Raw genomic sequence first — 25,083 nt, 5'->3', positions numbered from 1 at the left:
GAAGGAGTGGCCTGGAGGACCTGTAACACATCTCAGGGGTTGAAGAGGCCATGGGGATCTTAGATCCCTGAGTTAGGTTGTTTGTTGGGCCCTGGAATTCTCTGGAACTCCTGGAATAATTAATTATGTGGCTTTCTCTGCAAAATTGCTACAACCACCATCAAAACACAAGATATTTTTGAGCTTCTGTGTCATTACTTGTCACAAAAGCCTTGTCCTCTTCCAAGGCATGTTATAGAGCACCACGTTAGAATCATCTGAGGTGCTGGGGAACTCAGATGGCAGTGCCACAGAGAGAGCGTCTTTGTGAACGAGATCACAGAATATTTAAATGCCCTGTAACTAGGTGAAAAGGTACATTCCCAGACACCCCTCTTAACTCCAAACTCCACAGTCCACTGCTAGAACTGACAAGTATTTCTGCCTGAGGCCTGGTATCAAAGTTGGATCTCAGGGGCACCTGGGTGGCTCAGTCGGTTAAGCATCTGCATTCGGCTCAGGTCATGATCTCAGGGTCCTGAGATGGAGGCCTGAGTTGGGCTCCCTGTTTGGTGGGGCGTCTGCCTCTCCCTCTGCCTCTGCTGCTCCCTCCACCACCTGCCCATGCTCTCTCGTTGTCTCTCTCTCTTCCAAATAAATAAATAAAATCTAAAACAAAAACAAACAAACAAAAAACCAAACCAAACCAAAACAAAACAAAACAAAGTTGAGTTTGAAATGCATAAGTCACATCTGTGGGCTCCTTGAGGCTTTGGGGGCCGCGTGGAAGTTCTGGAGCCGGAGCAAGCCCGTGCAGGCCTTCCTGTCTTCTCAATGTTGTGTCTCCTCCCTCTGTCCTCAGCCCTTCCCCGCTCCAGGGACATCAAAGCTGCTCCCTAGACCATACAAAGCCCTTGCAGGAACAGCCACATAAATGCAGCAGCTGTTTGCTGACTGGGGCTGGGAGCGGTGCCAGGCCAGAGATTTGGGAAGGGAACGCTTCCAAATGCTGGATTAAGCCTCTGGAGCAGATGTTGCCCGTGGCTGGCCAGCATTCAGATTGCTGGGCAGGCAGCAGGCTCGGCCTGGGATTTGGATAGCTCACAGAACTGTCCAACAAAGACCCGAGCGAGGGTCAGCTGTCAGGGGTCCCCGGGGAGCCCGCTCAGTGCTCAGGAGACTGAAATCACAGTGAGTCATTTCAGACGGAAAGAAAGGGCATGGAACAAGTGTTCCTGTGAACATTTCCTTGACACCTCGCCTACGTGATACTCAATGGATAGTCCTCCCTCCCCCAGCTCTACACTCAGCCTCCCCATTTTAAAAATGGGAAAAACTGAAGGCCTGAAATTTGCCAAGGAGTCAGGCTTTGAAACAGAGTAGGAGTAATATCGGCACCAAATCCACAAACCCCGTTTTTGCACACGAAGCCCAGATGCTGAAACAGAGCTGGTCTTAGCCCCCTTTTGGAATAGGTGATGCGAGGGACCAGAGAGGTATGCCAGCTAGAGGATGGGCCTCTCAGCAAGGGTGTGCCCCCATGCCTGAAACACCAGCATTGCCAGCGTGAGGCCCTGGATAGCTGAGTCAGGGCAGAGAGCAAAGCCGGGGGTTTGAAAAGACATAGTGAAATCTACCCTTTGCTGATTGTGCAGATTTGCCAAAGGGCAGGGTTGGGGCAGAGACACATTCTCCCACAGTGCTGAGAAAAAGAACACTGGATGTGGAGTCATGCAGACTGGGGTTTGAGTCCTGGCTCTGACACTTAACCAGCTGGGAGGCTCTGAGCTAGTTACTGGACTCCTGCGCCCCTGTTTCCCATCACTAAGCTGACTACTGATTCCTGTTTCACAGGGTTGTCATGAATGAGAATGCGCTCCTTTACCGGGACCTTGGGCACACATGTCATCTATTAGAAGCTGCAGCCCCAGGGACATCCCTGACATTGGGTATCTGGGGCCAGGATGTTCCATCAGCCGAGCAAATTCTCTGTTGTCACTGTTCATCTCAGCCCCAGATGAGATGTTCTTGGGCGGTGACTTCAGAAGCTGCGGCGACATTCCCTTCGAGCCGCTGGAGGCTTGGATTTCACCAAAACCTTCAAAATGTATCTGCGTTTTGAGGCCAGTTTCCATTTGTCATATTTTTTCAATTTGTTCTTCGCCTTGGGGAGAAGCTTTCATCCTTCTAGCTGCTCTGAAATTAATCTTTCTCTGGATGTATTTCTTACCACCGAGGGAGATCTGGGCCAGACAGCTCTGCAAAGGGGATAGGACGGAGAAGAGAGAGGAAGGGAAATGGTTGGAGTGAGAACAGTGAAGAGAGAACGTGCAGGCAATGCAGTTAGCAGTGATGGGGGGGCGTGCTTAAAGTTAGCGGTAGGCGCTCCCTAACAAACTGTGGGCGCCAGCGGGCCCCTGAGACATGCTCTGGAGTGCAGAGCCGCCTGCCCCACAGAGCCCGAGTGGAGCCATGCGGAAGAGGCCTATGTTGATTCTAAAATCAGGGCCACACCGCAATTGCCCTCAGAATCTTCAAGCCCTGGTGGCGCCTGGGTGGCTCAGTGGGTTGAGCCGCTGCCTTCGGCTCAGGTTATGATCTCAGAGTCCTGGGATCGAGCCCCGCATCGGGCTCTCTGCTCAGCAGGGAGCCTGCTTCCTCCTCTCTCTCTGCCTGCCTCTCTGCCTGCTTGTGATCTCTCTCTGTCAAATAAATAAATAAAATCTTTAAAAAAAAAAAAAAAAGAATCTTCAAGCCCAGCTCCGCTTTCCATCCATGCTCCTGCTGCCTTGGAGAAGCCCCTGGTTTCTCCTGGGACTTGCTTTCACTAAGCCTCATCTCTTGCACTGCTACCCTGTGCGTGGCAGGCTTCCTGGGTATGCTGCCTGCGTCACTGAGCGAGGCCCTGTGCTCAGAAGACCCTGCCTGGGTGTCAAGGCTTTGCTTCTGTCTCAGTCTTGAAATTCTTAATAATTTTATCTGTGATAGGTTAAGCGGGTGTTCTGTAAGTGAAATCCAGTGGGTCCACGGAACCTGCATAAATAAGGAACCTGGGTGACGCACACAGCAGGACACGCAGAGCAACGGGCCTCGTGGCCTGGCACACGCACGCAGTCCTGGACAGTCTACAGCACCACTGGGCCCCGAGGTGGCCAGGCCAGGCCCAGGGCGGACCGGGGCAGTGACAGCAGCAGCAGCCACTGTAGGAGGGTGGAGGAGCTCTACAAGGGGCAAGGACCCCAGGCGGGTGGCCCATCCGCATTCCTGGAGCCTATTCTTGCAGTGTCTATACCAATATGAACTCTTGGATCAGAGCCCCCGGACAGGTGCTGCTGGGACCCGGGCAGTCAATTTGTCAGTAGATTATTACTCAATTAAAACATATGCATAGACACTGCGAAGGAGCCTGTCAGGAAGTTATTAGAATTCATAAAGAAGTTTAGAATCTGCAATTCTGGAAACTGCTGCAAAATGGCAGAGCAAATATTCATAGACCGAGAAAGAGAAATGAGATTTAAAGGTCGTCGCATTCACTGCAAAAGAACACTGTATTCCCAGGAAGCTTCAGCTAAATCAGTTATTAACAAGCAAGACAAGTTCAAAATTAATCTGTTCTTGTAATTGAAGATACAGTGAAAGAACGCATAAGTAGGTGTTTTAAATTATGCGCAATAGCTGAAGTCACTTTCGGTTTCTGGTATGACCTCCACAAGTTACAGCAAATATTAGTGGAAACATTCAAAGGCCATTGTGTAAACTTACATTTAAGATCAAATTCAGACTTGCATGAAACTGATTTGTATGAAGAATTAAATCTGCTTAGAAAAGTTGTTCCACAAGAATCGTCAGCTCTAAGTGCTCTGAACTTTATATATATATATATACATGTATATATATATATATTTTCTTTTTAAGATTTTATTTATTTATTTGACAGAGAGAGAGCACAAGTAGGCAGAGAGTCAGGCAGAGAGAAGGGGGAAGCAGGCTCCCTGCGGAGCAGAGAGCCCAATGTAGGACTTGATCCCAGGACCCTGAGATCATGACCTGAGCCGAAGGCAGAGGCTCAACCCACTGAGCCACCCAGGCACCCCTGAACTTTATATTTTGAAATAATTCATCAGAAATGTTGTCACAACCTGTCAAATATTCTTAACAGCTTCAGGAACAGTTACGTCAGCAGAAGATTCCTTCTCAAGATTAAAAATCATCGAAAATTATTTGCGATCTTGCATTTGCCAGGAGCAACTAACATCACTCTCAATTACGATGATTGAAAATAAAGTAGCTAAAATTATACATTTGGATGACCTAATCAATGAATTTACAGGGAAACAGGTTGGAAAATCCTTAGGATTATTCTAGATCTAACATTCATAAAATATTATTATTTATGGCATAATGATACCCCAAATAATTTTTTATGATCTGTGAGTTTGTTATTCCTAATATATCCCTATCATCTCTATTATGTTTAAAAGTGATGAAGTATTTCTAAAGGCAGAAGCTTTGCTCAAGAGCACCCATATTTTATTTTGCACCGAGCCCCACAAATTACGTGATCTGCTCTGCCTCAGTGCCTTGAAGTTTCTCTATTTTTCAGTAAAACCCATAAACATATAAACTCTTAGATTTTAAGAATTCACGGACACCCTACAGCAGTGGATCTCAACAGAGAGCAGTTCTGATGCCCCCTCCGTCCCCCAGGAAACATGTGACAATATCCGGAGGCATTTTTTGTTGTCACGATTAGGGGGTTACTACTGTCCTCTGGTGGGTAGAGATTAGGGATCCTGTTCAATGTCCTGCAATGTACAGGACAGTCCCCCATGACAAGGAATTACCGAAATATCGACAGTGCCGCAGTGAAAAAAAAAAAAACATAAACTAGAAGCCCCAAGTGTAGTTTCAGACTAGCAGAATAGCATTCCTGGTGGTTTGTTTGAAATGCAGAGCCTCAGGCTCCATCCCAGACCTGCTAAATTGGAATCTGCATTTTAACAAGACCCCCACGTGATCTGTGGGCACATCACATTCTGAAAAGCACTGAGTTAGGCTGTGAATGGTGTATTTCAGGCCCCCTTCAATCAGATATTAGGTCAGCCCCAGGGACCACCACTTTCTTCCGTATTTCTTGCACATCTCCCAAGCTCTTCCAACCTCCAGGCGGGTGATAGGCAAGTCCAGGTACAAAGACACTGCAGGCAGTGTCTGACAGCACCTCACCCTTGGCACTCATTCTTAGATTGAACTTGTACCTCTGTCAAGCAAGTATGCAGAGAAAGCGGTCTGGTCTCAGGCCTGGGAAGTTCAAAGCTCTGGCCTGGCTCCCAGCTGCTCCCAGGCCTCCCTCGGCTGCCATGTGTCTCCATGGACCTGGGACTCGAGCTCAGACACGGCACTGTTTTCAGAGCACGGCCTTTGAACATGCTGGGTCCTCCCTGTACCCTGTCCCTGCTTGAGCTGCTTCCCACTGAGCCGTCAAGCCTCACTCCTCTGGCCCTCTTGGAAGCTTTTAGTTTTCCTCAGGGTCCCCATAGCTACCAGCAGATGGATCTGTGACAGTGGCCCCAAGCTCCAGGGTCTTCAAGGGAAGAAAGGAAATGCACGTCAAGTCAGGGTTGTGGCAAATACAGGGCCCCCGGCCACACACGAATGCAGGCCCAGTGTTTCTAGAGCTTTGCGTTTTTTAAAGAGAAGCCGAAAGGCTGGGTATTTTATGTGAAATCTTCTGATTTTTCAAATACTGGCAACTAAATAAAAAAATTAAAACAAACAAACCACAAGGGAGACCAAACGCCTCGGCAGCAGGCTAGAGCCAAAGATAGACAATCTGTTGCTGCTGGGCTGTGCAAACATTTGTCACAGTGTGCTGTTGTCTTTTGTGGACATCTTTGTCTCCCCACTCAGCCTGGTGGCAACTGGAGGTCGAGCCTGGAAGAAAGCCGTCCTCAGCACAGACTCAGTGAAGGAATGAACACATGAACGGGTGAGTGAGTAAAGGAATGGTATTGCATAAGCTTTGGTCCAGCTGGGTCTCAAACCACGGCTCGCAATGGCAGGGTCACTCCCTAGGGGTTGTCTGGACACCTGTGGGAGTATTTTTGGTTGTTACAATGATTGACAGACCCACCGGCATTTAGCAGGTAGGCAGTCAGGGTGATAACAACATCAAGCACTGATTTTGTGCTCACTGTATGCAAGACTCTGTTCTAAGAACTTTATTGAAGTGAACTCCATGACAGTCTTACAAGATGGATACTGCCATCATCCCCATAGCACAGGCAGGGGCAGGGGCCACTGGTCAGTCTGCAATGGACAGGACAGCTCTGCAGGGCAGGAACCACCCTGTGCTCTGCACACTCTTGTATGCCCTACTGGATGTCTATGCAGGAAAAACAACCTGTTCCTAATGATCCAAATTACAACTATCATGCAAATTGCTAAAAGGGTATGTTTTATTTTTCAGCATTTTACCAAGAGCTCATCATTTCACAAGAGTCATGCACCAGGCAGATATACTACACAAGGTACTTGAGTTTCTAAAACTGCATACCTATATCCATCTGCATGTAGAGTTACCAAAGCCATGAGGATTCTAGGTGCAAGCGTTAAACTAATGAGCTGATTTTGCTGGGTATACTTTTAAAAGAAATATTTATTTATTTATTTATTTTTAGAGAGAGAGAGAAAGCACGAGCAAGGGGAGGGGCAGAAGAAGAGGAAGAGAGAATCCCAAGCAGACTCTGTTCTGGGTGTGGAGCCCAGTACAGGATCCCAGGATCATGCGATCACAATGTGAGCTGAAATCAAGAGTCAGCTGCTTAACTGACTGAACCACCCAGGTGCCCTGCTCCGTAAACCTTTTATTGAATAACTACGTACTGCAAAAAAAGTGAGCTAATCATAATTATGTACTCTATGAACTTTTGCAAAATGAACACACCTGTGTAACCCGTACTCAGATCAAGAACCAGAACATTCTCAGTATCCTGGGAGTCCCTTCCTGCTGCCTGCCTGCATGGTTTCCCCTAAAGGTAACACCATTCTGACTTCTAACACCCTGTCCATTAATTTTGCCTCTCTTGGAACTTTATATAAGTGGAATCATATGGTGTAGACTTTCTTTGTGTCTTGCTTCTTTCGATCACAATCACATTTGTGAGATTCGTCAGTGTTGTGCCTGAATTGGAAGCTTGTTCTTTCTCATGCCTCCATAGTGGTCCGCTGTACACCTCTACCACGATGTATTTATCTGTCCTACTGTAGGTGGACTTTGGGGTTGCTTCCAGCTTCTTGCTATTGTGAATAATGGTGCTGTGAACATTCGTGCTGATGTCTTTTGGTGAACATATGCATGCATTTAGTTTTTACAGTTATATGTATTATCTGTAACTGTTATCTGTAACTGACAGTAAGGGGTGCTATAAAATATTTGCTATCCAAAGAGGCCTAAATTCTGAGCGAGTAATTGAAATCCTCTGGTCTGACGCAGGTGCCTCTTTCCATGGTCCATTTGTCTGTTCCACAAGGACTGTGCCAGTGCCTGGTGCTGGCAAGCATCAGGGCTGTGCTTGGTGGGAGGGAGAGAACCTTGTCATAAGGTAACAAAGCAGAAGCCTGCATTCTCATTCCCACCAGTAGAGGTCAGCATTCACAAGAGACTCTGATCTGCCTCTCCTCCTTCCAGGCAGGCTTCTTAGGTTCCTGCCCCTTCTTCTCCCTTGGTAAATGGAGATCCAGCTCTACCTGGGGAAATCTAAAAAAGAAAAAAGAAATCTTCACAGTGCACCTCGGTGGAGGCAGATGGAACTGACACACTGGGGTCTGGCTGTCTCCTCAAGGTACCCACATGTTCCCTATCCTCACTCACCCTACTGGCTTTGCTGGTGAGTGTGTCTAGCCCTGGGCCACCTATGCTGGATTCTGCATTTCCACACAGTGGCTTCTGCAGACACAGGGGCTGGTTAAATGTTTAACAACTTGTTCTGGGCTGGGGGTGGTCTGATTAGTAGCTTGGCTAATTTCTGTGATGTAAAAAATTCTACCCTGTGTGATTTCAAGCTGTCAAGGAGGTGTTATTGAACATGGATTTGGGAAGAGATCCTAAGTAGCACAGTACATGGCATTCCCACCCTAAGTATATAATTGATGTAAATAAACTTGGAAACCTTATTAGATAAGGATACAATGTAGTAAAGTAATTGGGAAGTGGTAAGTTTTGAGTATTTATTACTTAAGATATCATTTATTTAATTTTACATATATAATTTTATTTTTAATAAAGTCTGTGTTTAATAGTTGGCTCACAAAAATCTTGGCAAGTTCGCAGTTGGTTCTTGAAAGAGAGTCCAGGGAGGTTCCAGCACTGCAGGGAATGGGCTGTGGTACCTCTTTAAAAATCACATTTGGGGGCGTCTGGGTGGCTGTTGTTAAGCATCTGCCTTCGACTCAGAGCATGATCCCAGGGGCCTGGGCTCAAGCCCCGCATCGGGATCCCTGCTCTTCTGGAAGCCTGCTTTTTCCTCTCTCATTCCTGCTTGTGTTTCCTCTCTTGCTGTGTCTCTGTCAAATAAAAAAATAAATAAAATCTTTTTTAAAAAATTAAAAAATTAAAAAAATAAAAATCACATTGTCTTTCCTACTGCAAATTGCGGTTGTATTCCCAAAGAGGTTAGGTAGGCCTTTCCTCCTTAGTAACTATGGTCTCGGCCTTATCTTTCCCTCTCTGTACCTGTTTCCTAATCCGTAAAATGGAGATCATAGAATTCATACCTACTTTACAGGTTCCTGCAAGGATTGCATAAAATCACAGATGGAAAGCCATTAACACAGTGCCTGGCAGACGGTCTGATGTAAGTTGGCCAGAACTTTACAGCTCAGCCTCTGTCTCTCCAGAAAGTCTGAAGGAGGGGGTGCCTCCTAGTCCTTCATCCCCCTGCAGCTGGCTGAGCCAACTCACCTTGAAGTCACCTGAGAGTGGAATGCCCAGGCAGTCTGGAGGAAGAAAGTCCTGAAGGGAAGGCAGTGTCAAATGACCAGGAGCCATGTGTATGTGGTTTGTGTCTGCCAGAGCCTCAGGCCCTGGGGCTGCCCCCACTGCCTCCTTTCTTCCCAGCTGGTTGACTCCCAGAGTCACTGCCCAGCCCCGGGGCAAAGGGAAACAGGGTGACTAGACTAGAACCTGTTGAGGGGGGAGCTGGACAGTTATCATCTGAAGACAGAGCAGGTAGACACTCTCTTTGCCATCTTGGCTTTTGCTTGAGTGTATAACCCAGCCAACGCTTTCATCCAGTTCACCTGATTTTTACCAGATAAAAATGTCAAAGACTTGTCAGTGCTTCAGAAAAACAGGAGGGGTTTTGGTCACTCTCTTAGACTTACTGACTGGGCAGTATTAGATGCGCACTGCCTCAGGTGTCCTTTTTCCCAGGACAGGGACTCCTTGCTTGAGCAGCCCTGCTCTGACCTCTGACCTCTGACCTCTGCAAAGCTCCATGACTAATGGCCACCAGGGCCGGGGTCACCGAGCCTGGTCACTGAGAATGACATGTCTGGGGTCATAGGCTCCCGAATATCTGAGGAAGGATGATGGCACAGGCCTATGTATTCAGACAACCAACCGCCTGACCTTAGGATCTTCCTCCCCAGGGTGGGAACTGCCCCTCAGATCTGCTGGTTCAGCCCTGCCTGGCCCACCCATCGTGGACTCTGACTCCCTGCGTGAAGATAGCTGGAAGAGTCCAGATCCTCTGAGGTCAGGTGCGTTTACTTATTCACCGTCACGGGGCTTTGGAGACTACTCAAGGAATCTTGAATCAAAACAAGAAACCCCAAGCTAACTCCCGCGTGAGGTCAGACAAGCTGGTAACCGCTTGGTGTCTCAACTTCCTTGTCCTTCAAAATAGGGGGTTAATTAATGTCTCGTTTTATGGGAATGTTGTGCAGATAACATAAGCTGGTACGCAAGAAAGCACTTTCAAAAAGATCAAGAAATATGTGAGGACAATTTCTGGCATTATTTGCTATTTTTATTGGGGGTAAGAAGGGCCCTATATACATATGACGTATTTGGATAAGTTCAACTTTTGGACAGACAAGAACGAATTCTTGTTTTGCAACATACATGCTTTGGAGGTTTTTTTTTTTTTTTTTTTAAGATTTATTTATGTATTTCAGAGAAGCAGCGGGGAGGGCGTGGGGCAGAGGGAGAGAGAATCTCAAGCAGACTCCGAACTGAGTGCAGAGCCCGACACAGGGCTTGATCTCACAACACTGAGATCACAACCTGAGCAGAAACCAAGAGGGTGCTCAACCGACTATGCCACCCAGAAGACCCATGTAGTTTTTAATGTTACAAAAATCTCCATGAGACTGTTTCCTCATGTGTAAAATGGTGATGATATACTTAATTTGAAGGATTGTTGTCAAAATTAGTGGCTACATGTATAAAGTTGTGCTTACCGAGTACTTAGCACACAGTAGGTCCTAATAAATGGTAGCTGTCATTCCTGTTGTTAAACATAACAACGACAGCAACACAGATACCAAGTATTAATTCCCAACCTTTTCTGTCCTTTACTTCTTGCCCTTTCAGTGATGAAAGGGAAGCTCCTCGTTGCATTCCTGAAAGAGGGAGAAAGAAAACCATGCCCTGTGACTCATACGAGTGACCAACTCATTCCAGTTTGCTAGGACTCTCCTAGTTTTAGCACCAGAAGTCCCAAGTCCCAGGGACCCCACAGCCCCATACAAACTGGCATGATTGACTCTTCACCACCAACCTGGGTCCAACCCTAAGCCATCTTCCAATATCCAGGCTTAGAATGTTAAGATTTATACTGGAAATCTGGGAGGCCCCAGGAATACTACCAACTCCAAGAGCCAGTTTAAGTCCTTTTAGGAAAGGTAGGGTCTTGATAAATAAATGAAAATAAAAAATTAACTCTGGCCTTAAAAGTCATTATGGTAGCCATAAGATACAAAAAATTAATTCTGAAGTCCACATACTATATGAGACATTTATACGAAATGTTTGGAATGGGCAAATCTCTGGATAGTAGCTTATTGGTTGTGTTTGGGGGGAGTGGAGGGGGGGTAGGATGTGCCTGCATGCGTTTAGAGTTTCTTTTTGGGATCATGAAGATGTTGATTGTGGTAATGCTTGCACAACTCTGCAAATATACTAAAACTTTAAATATATAATTAGACATTTAAATTGTGATTATATGGTATGTGAACTGGACCTCAATAAAGCTGTCAAATTTTTTTTTTTAAGATTTTATTTATTTATTTGAGGGAGAATGAGTGAGAGAGAGCATGAGAAAGGAGGAGGTCAGAGGGAGAAGCAGACTCCCCAAAGAGCTGGGAGCCCGATGTGGGACTCGATCCTGGAAGTCCAGGATCATGACCTGAGCTGAAGGCAGTTGCTCAACCAACTGAGCCACACTGGCGCCCCTAAAGCTGTCAAATTTTTAAAAATTGAGAGTTTTTAATTAAAAAAAAGACTCTTCCCAAATTAGAATTTCTACATCTAAATGATTCTTAACCCTCATTTTAAGAATTATCTTTTCAATGGCATAAAAATATTTAACCTCGGCCAGGAAATATCACCCCAATGTTGCAGAAAAAATGAGCAAGACCCATAGCAGAATGTAAAGAGCCTTTTGCTCAGTTCTATAGGAGGCCAGTGGAATTCAGGCAGGTAGGGAAATGGGAAGAGAGGAGAGGCTGGGGAGCCAGTATTTATAAAAGGAGAAAAGTGACTCACCCCTGACCCTGCAATATAACACAGAAGGAAATAGAAGCTAAACTGAGACTTGTCCAAAATGCCACAGAAAGGAAGGAGAGCTCTGGAGAGGTTGCAAAGGGTTGTTGTTGGAGAGGACATTCCAGGCATAGGGAACAGTGTGGGCACAAGCTCTGAGATGTAAAAGTAGGTGGCATGCGAGAGGTTAGGACACAGGTGGTATGTGGGGTGTGTGGAAGGATGGAGGGGACTTGGGACAGATTTTGGAGAGCACTGGACACAGCTCTGGCTTGGGAGTTGGATTTCATTCAGTGGACACTGGGAGATCCTGTGGGTTGCTTTCCAACCCCCTGGTGATCTGGGCTGTGCAGCCCCAACAGAGAGGGGAAATGAGCAGGATGGGAGGCATGCCCAACAGGAAGCCAAGGAAGAAAGAAGGCAGAGCAAGGACATACATATGGAAAAGGTAGCTAAAGCCACAGTTTCTGTGGGGTCTATGAGGGGAAGGTTCTCTTGGGGATGAATGCCTGAGCATGGGCTCTGGTTTTAGCTACCTTAAGGACATACCCTGTTAATTCACAGCACTTTTCCAAGGAACCTACTAGAACTAGGTTAGGTGAGAGGCCCTGAGAGGGGAGTATCCTGTCTGAAGGGCATCTGGGAGGAGGGGCCTGCCTGGCCTAAGCTGCAGGAAGACGAAGTCTGTGGGTCCAAGGGCAAACTCGGGCATTGATTCTCAAATAGGAGCACTTTTAAATAGGCACTGTGCAAGGTTCCTGGGCCACAAAGATAAAGTCGCCATCATCGCCATCAATGGGCCACAAGCCCTGTAAACACACAAATGGAGGACTACCTCCGAGGGCTGCAGTGAGATCACCAACAGACGGTGTAGCGATATGGTGCACAAACCATTCGCATAGTATATCCTGGAAAAACAGCCCAAAGAGGCAAGGCTCAGGATGGGAGATAAAGTTAGGAGTATGGTGTGGTCCTAGCCCCCACTCTGCCGATCCTTGCTCTTTTGCTCTTTACTATAGTTTTCTCAACCTTGAGATCAGTCCAGTGCTTTCGGTGTGCTGAAAAATCACTTTGGGGAATGCTTCTTCTTTTCTTTTTCCTTTCTTTCTTTCTTTTTCTTTTCTTCTTCTTCTTCTTCTTTTTTTTTAAGATTTTATTTATTTGACAGAGAGGGAGACAGCGAGAAATGCTTCTTAAAATAGATCCCTGAGTCCAATCCTAGTTCTCCTAAATCAGAATGGCTGGAGGCGGGATCCCGAATGTGCTTTTTTACACGCACCCACCCCCGTGGGGCAATTTCAAGCTCGGTAAACTACACTACACAGTTTGAGTACTCCTTAAAAGGGAGATGATGACCTGCATAAGTCCTAGGTCTGGCAAGCGATTCAAGAGCTAATACGGCAACATGGGTGAAAGCGCCCTGTAAACATGAGAACAAACCAATTATTTGCAAATAATAGTAATCCCATAACCCAAAAAACATCCAAAAAATCCACAAAATAATAATAGTAAAAGAACTAGAGAGCGCACGGCAAACGCGGCGCAGGTTGAGCTGGTGCCACAGCCCGGGCCACTCAAGCGTAGTAGGCGTGACTGTCCCTTTAAACAGCCCCCCCCCCACCCCCCGCCCCACCCTCGGGGCTCCGGGCTCGCCTCCCGCGGGGCCTGCGGCCTCTCCGGCGGCGCGTGCGTGCTGGCCGCCGTCGACCGGCAGGGCCTCCCAGAGGGGCGGTCCCGGCGGCGCGACGCCGGCGCTTGTTGCGTGCGCGCCTGACCCCGCCCCTTGCCCGCCCCTTCCCCTCCCCCCTCCGCGGTTCTCCCCCGCCCGCGCGGTACAGCTGGGCCAGTGACGCGGGAGCCGCTGTTGCTGCCGCCGCCACCGCCGCCGCCGTCGCCGCTACCGCCGCCGCAGCCGCCGCCGCGTTCCATTCTCTAAGCCGGCGACAGCCTCGCCCCCGCCTCCCGCCGTCTCCTCCCGCAGCACTGGCCAGCGCCAGCCAGACAAGGGCACTCAGGGCCTCGCCTAGACCCGAGAGGGTTGCGGGCGCGCGCAGGCGGCAGAGCGGATCCCAGCGCCGCGGAAGCTTCGAGCGCCCCCCCTCGCGGAGGTCGCCGCGCGGTTCCCCGGGTGAGTTGTCACCGCGGCTGGGGGGCGGCGAGGCCGGGCATTGTGTCACTGGCGCGGCCGACAGGCTGTCAGGGGCGCGGGGTCGGCGCGCACCTCCAGGGACCGACGCCGGGGAGCCCCGGCCGGCCGCCCAGCGTCGGCTGCTGAGTGCGCCGGCCCCGCTGTCACCCGGCCCGCAGCGCGCGGGGCCGGGAGGGCGGCCGGGGAGGCTGAGCGGGCAGCGGCGTGGGCTGTGCGCAGGCCGGGAAGAGGACCGGACGGCCGGTCTGCGGCCGCGAGCTGGTGGCCGAGACCGAGGCGCGCCGCCTGGCCTCGCCCGGCGTATGGGGTCGCGCTCCCTGGCCGGGAGTCAGAGCGGAAACCAGACTGTGCGGGTCGCGGGGGAACATGAAGGCGGAGGCCCCTTTCTTCTTACTGTTACTTTCCCCCTCCGGCCGATCAAAGCTGCGGGTGCTGCGCGGGGCAGGGTGGCTTGGCGACTGTGGATTTCCTGAGGAGATCTTGGAGTCCGTGTGTGGGACCAGTCGGAGCTTTCTGGAGCCCCTGCGCCTCATCTGCTCTTTAATCGCAAAAACTTTACTTATTATCCGGGCTGAGACTCACCGAAATCACTTCCTGTTTATATATGTAGACTTTCTTTTTTGCTTCTGGTTTTTAGGGACTCCAAATAATAGTGTAGGTGTGACCCTCTCTCCTGGTTTGGCTGTGGGGCTGCAGAAGTGGAAAGTTACCTGTAACGAGATTAGCCGGCGGTGGGGGTGGGACTGTTAAGACCCGAGACGAAAACGACGTCAAAATCAAGTCTTGGACTCCTAAGGGGGGGAGTTCATATCCTGGCCCGCAGGCCTAGTACTGCTGTTCCCACAGAATGTACTCTTAGTGGTCGGGAGCTCGCTGCTTTGTTGCTCTTGCTTACTGGGCTTGTGTGTGCTTTGTACAGAGGTGCAGTAGAACTACCCAGTTCAATTAACTGTGGGCCTTTCTAGATGGGCAGAGGTAGAAGTGTGTCTTTCCATCCTTTGCAGTGGTTAATTCATTTTTGCTCTTTTCATTCCTCTGGTGTAAAATGTGTGTATGAATGATACACACACACACACACACACCTTTTCTGTTTTGGGAATTCCACACCCAAGTAATTGTCACCATCTAGTAGAGGCTAGTACAGACATGTTCTTGGCGTTGAGTTCTGAATTTTCTGGGCTTTGCATTTTTAGCTAGATGTGTATTTAACCAGAAATGAAAATTTTCACAATTGGTTGGGTGGAGGGGCCAGGAGTAGGTCTACCTCCCCCTTAGTAAAGGAGGTATTTAATAAAGCAACAATAATAGCAATAATAGGAACAGTTCTTGGGGAATGTGTACCAAGCTTTATGCCAAGAAGTTTACTTTCTTGATCTCATTTAATAATAGACTTTTGTGGTGGGTATTGTTATGATTTCCTTTTTTTTTTCCCCCCAGTTGAAACCGAAACCAAATAACTTGCCTAGGGTCACAAAAATAGCTCATGGTGGAGACCACACTTCAACTGCTAGATTATACTATTAGCTTCTAATTTGCTTACCATTTAATAAAATTGAAGCTGGAGTCTTTCTAGAAGTTTTTCAAAGCACTACTTCTTCAAGCTCTTTTTCAGATCTTGAGCATCCCTAATTCTCCAAGGTACACACTTTGGGCATGTTCACAATATTCAGTTGTTTATTCATTCTTTCATTCAGTATTCCCAAGTATTTAAGTGATGCAGAATGTATGTCAGGCACTGTGCTAGGTACTGGGGATACTGCAATGAATAAGACAGAACACAAATTAATTAAAAAAAAAAAAAAAGACCGAACACAGCCATGCCGTCATGGAGTTCAGTCTTTTAAGTCAGTGTATTTTGGTTTATGTTGTTAGTTTTAAGTGGTGACGATTTGCTGCTTAAGGACCTGCTGTCAAGTTAATTAAATTAGAAGACACTACTGGTATGAGGGACTGATACTTAGGACTTCCTGTCTGCATAGTGACTTGGATACTGTAGTACTGTGTTCTCAGAGTAGGGCGGTCTCCTACCCCACCCCGCAAACGTTTAAACCCTGATATCAAACCCAGTGTCAGTTGGCACAGTTCAACTTATTTTCCGAGGACTGGACTGCCTTCTCAAAGCCTAGAATTTAGGCAACAGAAAGGAGAAGAAATGTAGAGTGAGGTGTTGCAGATGTGGGCTGGTAGAGAAGAGACCTCAGCATTGTTTGGTTTCCTGGCAGGTCTCCATCCTGTGGTGACTGAACTTGTGCTCTTATGTAATGGTGCGTTTCCTGGCAGGGGATTTCCTCCTTTGCTGTTGCTGGGGCCGCAATTTCTTCAGCTATCCTCCCACTCCATATACATTTATGCACCCTCCAAAGGTAATCATTCACCTGGCTTTTTAAAAGTAAGAACTTATTTCAGGTTTATTGCTACTAAGCATTATTTCATTCCCTCCATGATTCCATGCTTTTCTGTAGCCCAGAGAAAAACTTGCTTTATATTTTACATCATTCCTTATGCACTCTTCCCATATCCTCAGCTGTTTTGACAACCAGGTAACTCCAGTTGGCTCTTAAAGAACACAGGGTTAGGGGCACTGACCCTTATGCAGTAAAAAATCCACATATAACTTGTGACTTCCCCAAAACTTTGCTAATAGCCTACTGTTGACAGGAATCCTTAGTGATAACATAAACTGCTGATTAGCACTTATTTTGTATGCTACATGTATTATATACTATATTCTTACAATAAAGTAAGCCAGAGAAAAGAAAATGTTCTTAAGAAAATCACAAGACAGAGGAAATACATTTATAATACTGTACTGTAAAAAAATCTGTGTGGAAGTGGACCCACGCAGTTCAAACCTGTGTTGTTCAAGGTCAACTCCCCTGGTGTCTGACTGTGGGCTTAGAGGATTACAGAATCTTTAAAAAAATTAGTCACACAAGCTTCCTCATTTCTGTATTGAAAGAAGTGAACTGTGGAGAAGTCTTGAGCAGAGCTGCTTGTGGGTAGAGAAGGAAGACCAGAGAGCGTTAAGTGCTGTTTTTCCCCTCTACTTCCTCATGTACAAGCAACAGTTCACTGAGAGGCAGCAGGACTATAGTGCCCACTTAGAGGCCTGCAGTGCCCACTTGAAGGCCTGAATGTCAGCAGGTCCACTGGTAGTGTTTGTGTAACTGCCATGCATGAAGCATTTTACTGAGCTCCTGAATTGACATGTGATCTCCTAGCTGAAGCTGACAAGCAGGATTCATTTTCCCTCTTCTATCTTCCTGGACAGTAAGGAGGTCTTACTTAGAGATCTTCCCTTAAGTGGTAGGGGAAAGAACAAGGAGAGGAAGAAGCCCAGTGCCTTATTTTTTTTTTAATATTTGAAAGCAGATGTTGCTCAGATGCAGACCTGAGTGTGGAGTATTAGGACAGTTGGGTTAAGGGTAAACACTGGGACAAATGCATGTATGATAATAGAGACTCTATCCAGGTTTCTCCTCAAGATGGCTTCAATCTAGGGGCCACCCCTTATCCCACCATAGTGAGATTTCATTTAGTGGAATGGTTTCTAAAAAATTAATATTCTTAAGTTATGTTGCCACATTGCAGAAGTCTTGGAAACTAGAGCAGTGAGAAACGATGCCTGTAGTGTGGGAGGGCTATTTTCATACCGGTGGGAATGAAGGATGCAGCTTGAAGTTTGGGGCGGGGGGTTTTGTGATGAGTATTTGAAGCTGCAGCAGCTGTGAATCTGAGACCAATGAAACGATTCCAGGCCAGCGTTGGGGTGACTGTCCTTGAGCATCAAGATCTGTTCACTCCCACTCTCGCTGGAATTCAAGGCGACAGCCATTGTTCCCTTGCATGCTTGTAAGTTCTTGAGTGTCTGTGTAAAACCTTTATTTGAAAAAGTAGAGGCACTGGGGAAAGAGGTACCTCTTACAGGGCTTAGGTTTTAGCAGTAAAACCTATCAGGCATCTGTGGATGTTTCCTTTTTTTTGTCCTCATGTGTGTCTGTAATGGTGTCCTTTTTCTTTCCCTTTTAGTCCTTTGGCCTAGAAACCAGCAGGGTTCCTCTGTTTGCTCTCTCATCCTCTGAATCTTCTAAGGGTGGAAGCCTCCACTCTGCTGGTAGACCTCCAGTGGTGCTGAGCTGGGTCACTTTGGCTGTGAAAGTCCACCTGTGCTTCTGTCAGGGCTTGGGGACACTTGAATCTCTGAAGGTATTGGTATAGCAACAGCAGAAAATGCCCTAACTTGGGCAGATTTCACAGGCTCCTTCCTGGGCCCTTATATCTCAGAAAAGGAAAATAGCACCCTTGAGACACCTGAAGGCTGCATGCCAAGAATTTATGTAGTATTCTAGAAACAGGATATTATTAAAGCGTTTTCTCAAGCAGAAACAGATGTAGTTCTCTGTTACTGTTGCCAGTGTTAGTAGATCCTTGAAATTACCTGATAGCAGTGTGCCCTTAAAAGTACTCTCCCTCCCACACATATGTGTATGTGTTAGATTTTTTTTTTTTTTTTTTTTTTTTTTTTTTTTTTTTTTTTCCTGAGGTCCCAGTTGCTTGATTTGGGGAAAGTTAGCCTGGGTTCCTGATGACAGTAATAGATTCTCAGGGATTTGCAGACAGCAGAGGTGGTGACTGACAATTCTTTATTACTCAGAAGAGGATCTTTTGTGGTGAAAAATTCAATGACTCAGGATTCTTTTCTCCTGTAGTTGGAGATTGGACATAAAACCTCAGAGAAGAGGTATAAATAGGGACTCTTTCTCAGACTCCTCTTTCTTACCATCCTTTCTTAAGGATGGGGGAAAGTCTCATCTTTCCAAATCCAGCCTCCTGCCAGCAGTGACTTGCCTTCACCCACAGAAGTTTAAGATCAGAGCATAGAGTTGGCCAGTGTGTAGACTCTCTCCACTTAGACTTTTGGCTAGACTAGGCTTCAGCTTCTGACAAAGCCAGTAAAATGAAATTGGCTTCTGGGAATGGGATAGGACTGTTTATCCCATTCTTACTTCTTTGGGCTCTTCTCAATTGATCTGAGTAAACTAAGTGGGTGGAAGTTTTAAAAAGGGAACTTGAAAAAGAGAACAAGGTGATTTTGATCATTTTGCATTTTAAGTGGTAGCCTGGTCTCTCAGAGGGAAGACTGGAGTTACTTTTTTTTTTTTTTTTTTTCCCTTTACACAGTGGGGACAAGATTACAGAAAGCTTGGAGAATAGAGGGGGAGAAAAACTCACCATGTTCTACCATCCTACCACAAACATCATTTTCGTCTGTTCTGTGCTTTCTTTCAGTTGGAAATCCCTGTATATTAATTTTTACATATTTTTTTCATTTAGCATTATACCATCAATATTTTTCCATAATGACATATAGCCTTTATAATTATTTCTAATGGCTTTGTAATATTCCATCACTAAATCAGCTGTAGCTGACAGCTATCACTATATTCTAATTTTGCTACATTTTCATCACCTCAAAAAGAAACTCCATTAGTAGTCATTCCCTGTTCCTCACAATCCTTGCAGCCTACAGCCACCACTAATCTACTCTGTCTCTGTAGTTTACCTATGTGAACATTTCATATAAACAGACTCATACAACATGTGGTCTTTAGAAGTTGTCTTCTTTTACTTAGCATAATGTTGTTGAAGTTTATCCATATTATAGCACGTGTCAGTACTTTAATCCACTTTGTTGCTAAATAATCTCTTGTATAGATATATCACATTTTGTTTATTCATCAGCTAATGGATGTTTGGATTATTTCGTTTTTTGTTGTTATAAGTAATGTTGCTGTTAACACCCATGTGTAAAGTTTTGTGTAGAGATATGTTTTTATTTCTTAGGGAGGTATTTTAAAAACTGCATCCATATTTCTACTCTGGAGCTAACATTTTGGTTATGCAGTTTGTTTGGGAAAGAACAGTGTTAAGGCAAAAACTTTTCATTGTGTTTTGTTGAGGATATTGCCCTGAATTAAGAGAAGATACTACCAAGAAAAAGAACAAATGAAAGGAAGAATTATGTGTGTAAGAATACAATAGCATGGTTTCCAAATCTTTAGTGCCGAACTTTAAAGAGTAGTGGGAGTTTACAGATGCAATAGTGCCTACATTCAGTGCCCATGTACTGCTGCTTTAAAAAAAAAAAAAAAAAAAAGATTTTCAGTATGAAGCCTCCCTTCTAAATCACGTCATTGTGTTTTATGGAGTGAACTTTACCATGAACCCCACAGAGCCTTCCTTATCAAATGTAATTTATAGTTCTCAGAAGCTTTTCCTTTTCTTATGAAACATTCCATGCCAGGGTTCTGTGCACCTGCTTAGAAGTTTTGCTAGGCTGCGATGGAGAGCCAACCATCAAGGTATGGGGGGAGGGGCGGCACTGAGTGTGGTTTAAATGTAGGTCTGTGAAAAACTGCTCTTCAGAGCAGCTTTTATAGGGCTCTTACTGGTGGACTTCAGGTGCACCTGAGGTTAAAAATATAGATCATGCCAGACACAGAGAGGAACAGATGGTATTGCTGGGAGTGTCATTTCCTCTACAGGATATGCTCCTGGCTGGTTTCACACCATACCAGCCATATTACTGAAGTACAGAGCCTCCTCTTGCCCTTGTCCTAATTGGAACTACCTGCATTTGTGAGCAATAGCTGATCTTGTTTTTCTTACTCCTAGGTCACTTACCAAAAGCTCTTGAAAGTGTGTGTGTGCAGGCCACCTCATTCTTTTATTAGAGGATCAAGGTGGTTCCAGAGAAATGTGGGGTACAAGGCACATGGACTTTTGTCCAATAAGGCAGACAAAAATTGGGAACTTGAATTATCTTCTCCTGTACCTGTATTACTTTGTCTTGTAGCTGGAGCCAAGCCCAAGGATCAGTCCTTCCAGAAAGTTCCTGCCTCTCTGTGTGTGTGTGTGTGTTTATGTTTGTATAAATGTGTATGAATGCTGCCATAACTTCCCTGACAAAGTTTTAGAGTATTGGGGTGTTCTCTACCTGTTCATGCAAATTCTCTTCCTAAGTGCTAGAGGGGCTCAAAAGGCAAAGGGAGGTAAGATAAAATTCTTATCTGAAGATTCAAATTCTTGGGCATAATATACAGGTATTATTCAGACTTCTGCACAGCAAACCAAGTATGTGATGAGAGAGACTCCAGGCTCATTAGATGCTAGAGTTGGAAGGTTGTAACTTTGGGGTAATTTCCTTCTACCTCCTTACTTTATGGAAAGTAAAGTATTCTTTAGGAAGAATGGGAAATGGATGCTCAGAGCTGACTTCCCTAAGGGGTGACAGGGCTAGTAGAGAAGCCAGGGTTCCTGATACCTAGCCTAGCACTCTTTTTGCCAGTGTATGATCAACTTTTCTTTCCTCTGGTCTTGTCTCAGGGAAAGGGCATTGGAGCCCAGAACAGTGTATGGTTTATGTTGTTAGAAACAAATTCATGTCCTTTCTGTGATTGTAGTTTTTGTGTGTGTGTGTGTGTGTTTTAAAGATGTATTTATTTACTTATTTGACGGACAGAGATCACAAGTAGACAGAGGGTGTGGGGGGGAGTAGGCTCCCTGCTGGGCAGAGAGCCCGATTTGATCCCAGGACCCTGAGATCATGACCTGAGCTGAAGGCAGAGGCTTAACCCACTGAGCTACCCAGGCGCCCCTTGGTGATTGTAGTTTTGAATCTAATAGTGAAATTACAGGGAGGAATTAGTCTTTAAGTTCAGTTCTTCTGAGGAAGAACTGCTGTTAAAATGGGCACTGTTGTGCTTAGGCTGGACCTGCTTAACTTTTGTATCTCTGTATTGTGCTTCCTTGCAATTCATAAAACACCACCAGCTCCAGGCCAGTGGGATGTGTTCTCTGAGTCCTTTTCCTCATTGGGCCCCTCTTGCCCAGATGGGACAGTGACAGGTACTGGTAGCATCCTAGATGTAGTAGGACTAACTGATAATTGGAAACATGCTGTTAGGGAGGGCTGATGCTCCCTCCCCCCTACCCCATTAGCAGTCTACAACCCTTCATGGCTGCAGTGTGAACACACATCTGTAACTGTCTCTAATCAGTCCAGAAGGAACCAGGCTTCTTGGGCTGAGGTCATATGTGCTAGCTTTCTCCACCCTGGAGAGCCAGTGAGCAGTTTTGTGCTCAGTGGATAGTGCTTTTCAGTTGGCCCACTCAAGACATTTTTAGAGAATTAGCAAGTGGTATGTTAGCTGGTCCACACCTTTATCAGTCCTTGATTCTTATCCACCTGCCAGGCGGAAACTGCTGTGGGAAGGCCATCCACCTCCTTGTTTCAGTCCTGTGGGGATTTTGCATGTTACACAGTGGGATGGCAAGAAAAACAGGCTCTGAGTTTCATGAGAGTTCACTGGGCCGTCTTTTCCCCCCCTTTCCCTGCACCTTCAAGTCATAATAATTTGTGAGCTGATGCTTCTGTTGGACTGTGACATAAGGCTGGTGGGAGTTTAAATGGTTGGTGTAGAAACCAAAAGGAAGTAAATCTTACCATTTCTTTAGCAAGTATTTAGTGAATGCCTGTGGTCAGTGTTAGGTATACAGTTGTAAACAAAGAACAAAATGGACACAATTCTTGCCTTCATGGCCTTAACAGTCCAAGGAAATACCCATGGGTTATCTAACTTGAGAGTAGTATTAGAGGAATCTGTTGTATAAAGTAGACTTTCAGTTAGATACTCTGAAGGAGTTGCTCTGACATTTTCAGTGACGTCTGTGCTCTAGTCCAGCTATCACCCTGGAAGGGAGGTGGGCTGGAAAAATAATCTTGGAGAATTCTGGCCTTCCAGGCAAGAAAGCAAATTGCCTTTCTCAACAGAGTAGGCTAGATCTAGGAGTTTGGTCTGGTGTGAGAATTCCTGTTTACTGGCTTTATTTAACCAATCAGTTTTTATCATAGAAATGTTTTCTGACCCTGAAATTTCTTTTCTCTTTTCTTTGCTTTTAATTGAGAGAGGAAATTAGGTGTGGGTTCCACAGTGAGAAACTGGGAGAAGGGAAATAGGAACAGTAATGTGAATTCTTTTTTTTTTTTTTAAGATTTTATTTATTTATTTGACAGAGAGAAATCACAAGTAGACAGAGAGGCAGGCAGTGAGAGAGAGAGGGAAGCAGGCCCCCTGCTGAGCAGAGAGCCCGATGCGGGACTCGATCCCAGGACCCTGAGATCATGACCTGAGCCGAAGGCAGCAGCCTAACCCACTGAGCCACCCAGGCGCCCAGTAATGTGAATTCTTTAGGGAATTTTTTTCTCCCATCTTCCCCAGGCTTTAATTTTAGATGTAAATGTTGATTTGTGATATCTCTTTTCTTGAACTGTCTGTGGCTTTTTAACCTGCTGGGGCAGCAAAGAACCAAAACAGTACTGGCACGCATAAGGCTCCCAATTTGCATACAGCCCCATATATTTTACTTCAGTGGGTAGCCATCTCTGTCGGACCAGGCTCCAGGCTGAGGTTGGGAGTCGCCTCAGGTCAGTCAGTGACAGTCTTGTCCACTTCTTTGTACTCAGCCCCAGGATTATTTGGTTGGTTGATTGACCAAGGATAGAGGATCAAAGTCAAAAGGGTGAGAGGGCAAGGCGACCTTGAGGCCATGAGCCGTGGATGACAAGGAATCAAAGAGTGGTATTAGTGATGAAATTCTAAAAAGAGGCATTTGGAGGAAAGGCCTGGGCTGAGTGAAAAACAAATATAAACAGGGTGGAAAAAAAAGTGGTTAACATTCACCAGCTTCACTCTGTCTGGTAGCAGGAAAAGAAGACTGCTCAGAAACCATGGAGGCGGGGCGCCTGGGTGGCTCAGTGGGTTAAGCCTCTGCCTTCGGCTCTGGTCATGATCCCGGGGTCCTGGGATGGAGCCCCGCATTGGGCTCTCTGCTCAGCAGGGGAGCCTGCTTCCTCCTCTCCCTCTGCCTGCCTCTCTGCCTACTTGTGATCTCTTGGTCCAATAGATAAATAAAATCTTTAAATTAAAAAAAAAAAGAAACCATGGAGGCAGGAGGAGGTGAAGCAAAGAGAGGGTACTAGAGATTCTTCCACATGTTTTAGCAAGGCCAGTGAAAACCAAACTACAGGGCCCCTTAAAAATTTGGATTCAAGACCACAGTTCCCCTTGCTAATTTTCAGGTCCAGGTTTTTGCTTCTGGAACTCTGTCCATGTTTTAAAAACTTCAGGAGGCATCAGTCATACCCTAAATCCAACCTACAAGTGTGTATCTACAGTTTGACCTTATTTACTTAATATATTTTTAATATCTACTGTGAATCTGTTTGCAATCAAGAAAGTAGTAGTAGGATGGCTTGTTTCTGTTTGTTCTCCAGAACTGAGCTCTTTTGGGAGTGGTTCTTTTGCTTCTGGAATTATAAAGTGTAATTGTGTGGGTCATCTCCTTTGAAGGTCTATGCATGCTTTTGAAAAATCTCATCTTTGAAAGAAGGGCAGCTTTCTACAAATGCTCACTGCTTTTCTTGGATATATGTGAGCAACAGCAGAATGAACAGATTTCAGAGCCTCTGGTGTTAGTAAAATTTTCTGTGAGTAGCAACAAGGTATGTATTTTTCAAGCAGTGCATCTGAATTCATTTATTAATTGAACAAGTATTTATTGAATGCTCTTTCCTGTTTAATCATCGCCCCACAGGGATTCTTTGCCTTGCACAGCCTAACAAATGTTCTCCAGTATTTATTTTGGTTTGTCTTTTCCACTCATGGATTTTAAAGCCCTTGAGGATGGAAGGGCTGGTTTAAGTCTCTGATGTGTTTACTATGCAGGCTGGGCATCTATATTAAAGCAGTACAGATTTCTCCATTTTACAGAGTGCTTTCATGTAAGATGTCATGTCATACTGTGAGGAAGATTTTAGTGGGAAAGCCATGGCCTTTGGTAACCAGTAGACATTTAGCAGCCACTGTGCTTGTAGATAGTAACACTGAGTCAGCCCAGGGCTGCCTGAATCAAACACTGGTACTGCATGCTGGAAATAGGAAACCTCCTGGAATTGCAGACTTGATAAATCTTAACTTTCTCATGAAAAACAATACAACAACCCTTCCTGTTTCCCCACCCCATCTCAGCGTAGGTACTCTAACGGTCAGTACGTTTTTGTATACAGTTGGGACAGGAATGTGGAAGTGTACAAAATCTGAAAGGCAGCTTTCATCTCCTAACTGAG

The 25,083-nt window shown here is 45.9% G+C and overlaps 1 protein-coding gene and 2 long non-coding RNA genes across 4 annotated transcripts in view; 2 read left to right on the top strand and 1 right to left on the bottom strand.

The window, feature by feature from the left end:
* The window catches only part of LOC309866352, a 28,860-nt gene extending 19,917 nt beyond the window's left edge, over positions 1-8,943 (top strand). For both annotated transcript variants that reach the window (XR_014312592.1, XR_014312593.1), the window contains exons 2-5: positions 5,890-5,968; positions 6,660-6,836; positions 6,945-7,016; positions 8,766-8,943. This is a non-coding gene — a long non-coding RNA (uncharacterized lncRNA). The remainder of the gene's footprint in view (positions 1-5,889; positions 5,969-6,659; positions 6,837-6,944; positions 7,017-8,765) is intronic.
* LOC309866351 lies at positions 8,196-9,068 on the bottom strand. The gene is made up of 2 exons (XR_014312591.1): positions 8,942-9,068; positions 8,196-8,544 (listed from the first exon to the last, which is right to left on the bottom strand). It is a non-coding gene; the product is annotated as an uncharacterized lncRNA (long non-coding RNA).
* Positions 9,069-13,397: 4,329 nt separating this feature from the next.
* SUSD6 (sushi domain containing 6) overlaps positions 13,398-25,083 on the top strand; it is a 94,138-nt gene continuing 82,452 nt past the window's right edge. Inside the window, exon 1 of the mRNA XM_082734008.1 lies at positions 13,398-13,874. The gene's annotated coding sequence lies outside the window, so the exon portion shown is untranslated. The remainder of the gene's footprint in view (positions 13,875-25,083) is intronic.

Source organism: Mustela nivalis (assembly GCF_964662115.1).
Source record: "Mustela nivalis genome assembly, chromosome: 6".
In the NCBI taxonomy this organism is placed as follows: domain Eukaryota; kingdom Metazoa; phylum Chordata; class Mammalia; order Carnivora; family Mustelidae; genus Mustela; species Mustela nivalis.
Note: the sequence above shows the minus strand (reverse complement) of the source record. Positions and strands in the feature narration are given on the sequence as shown.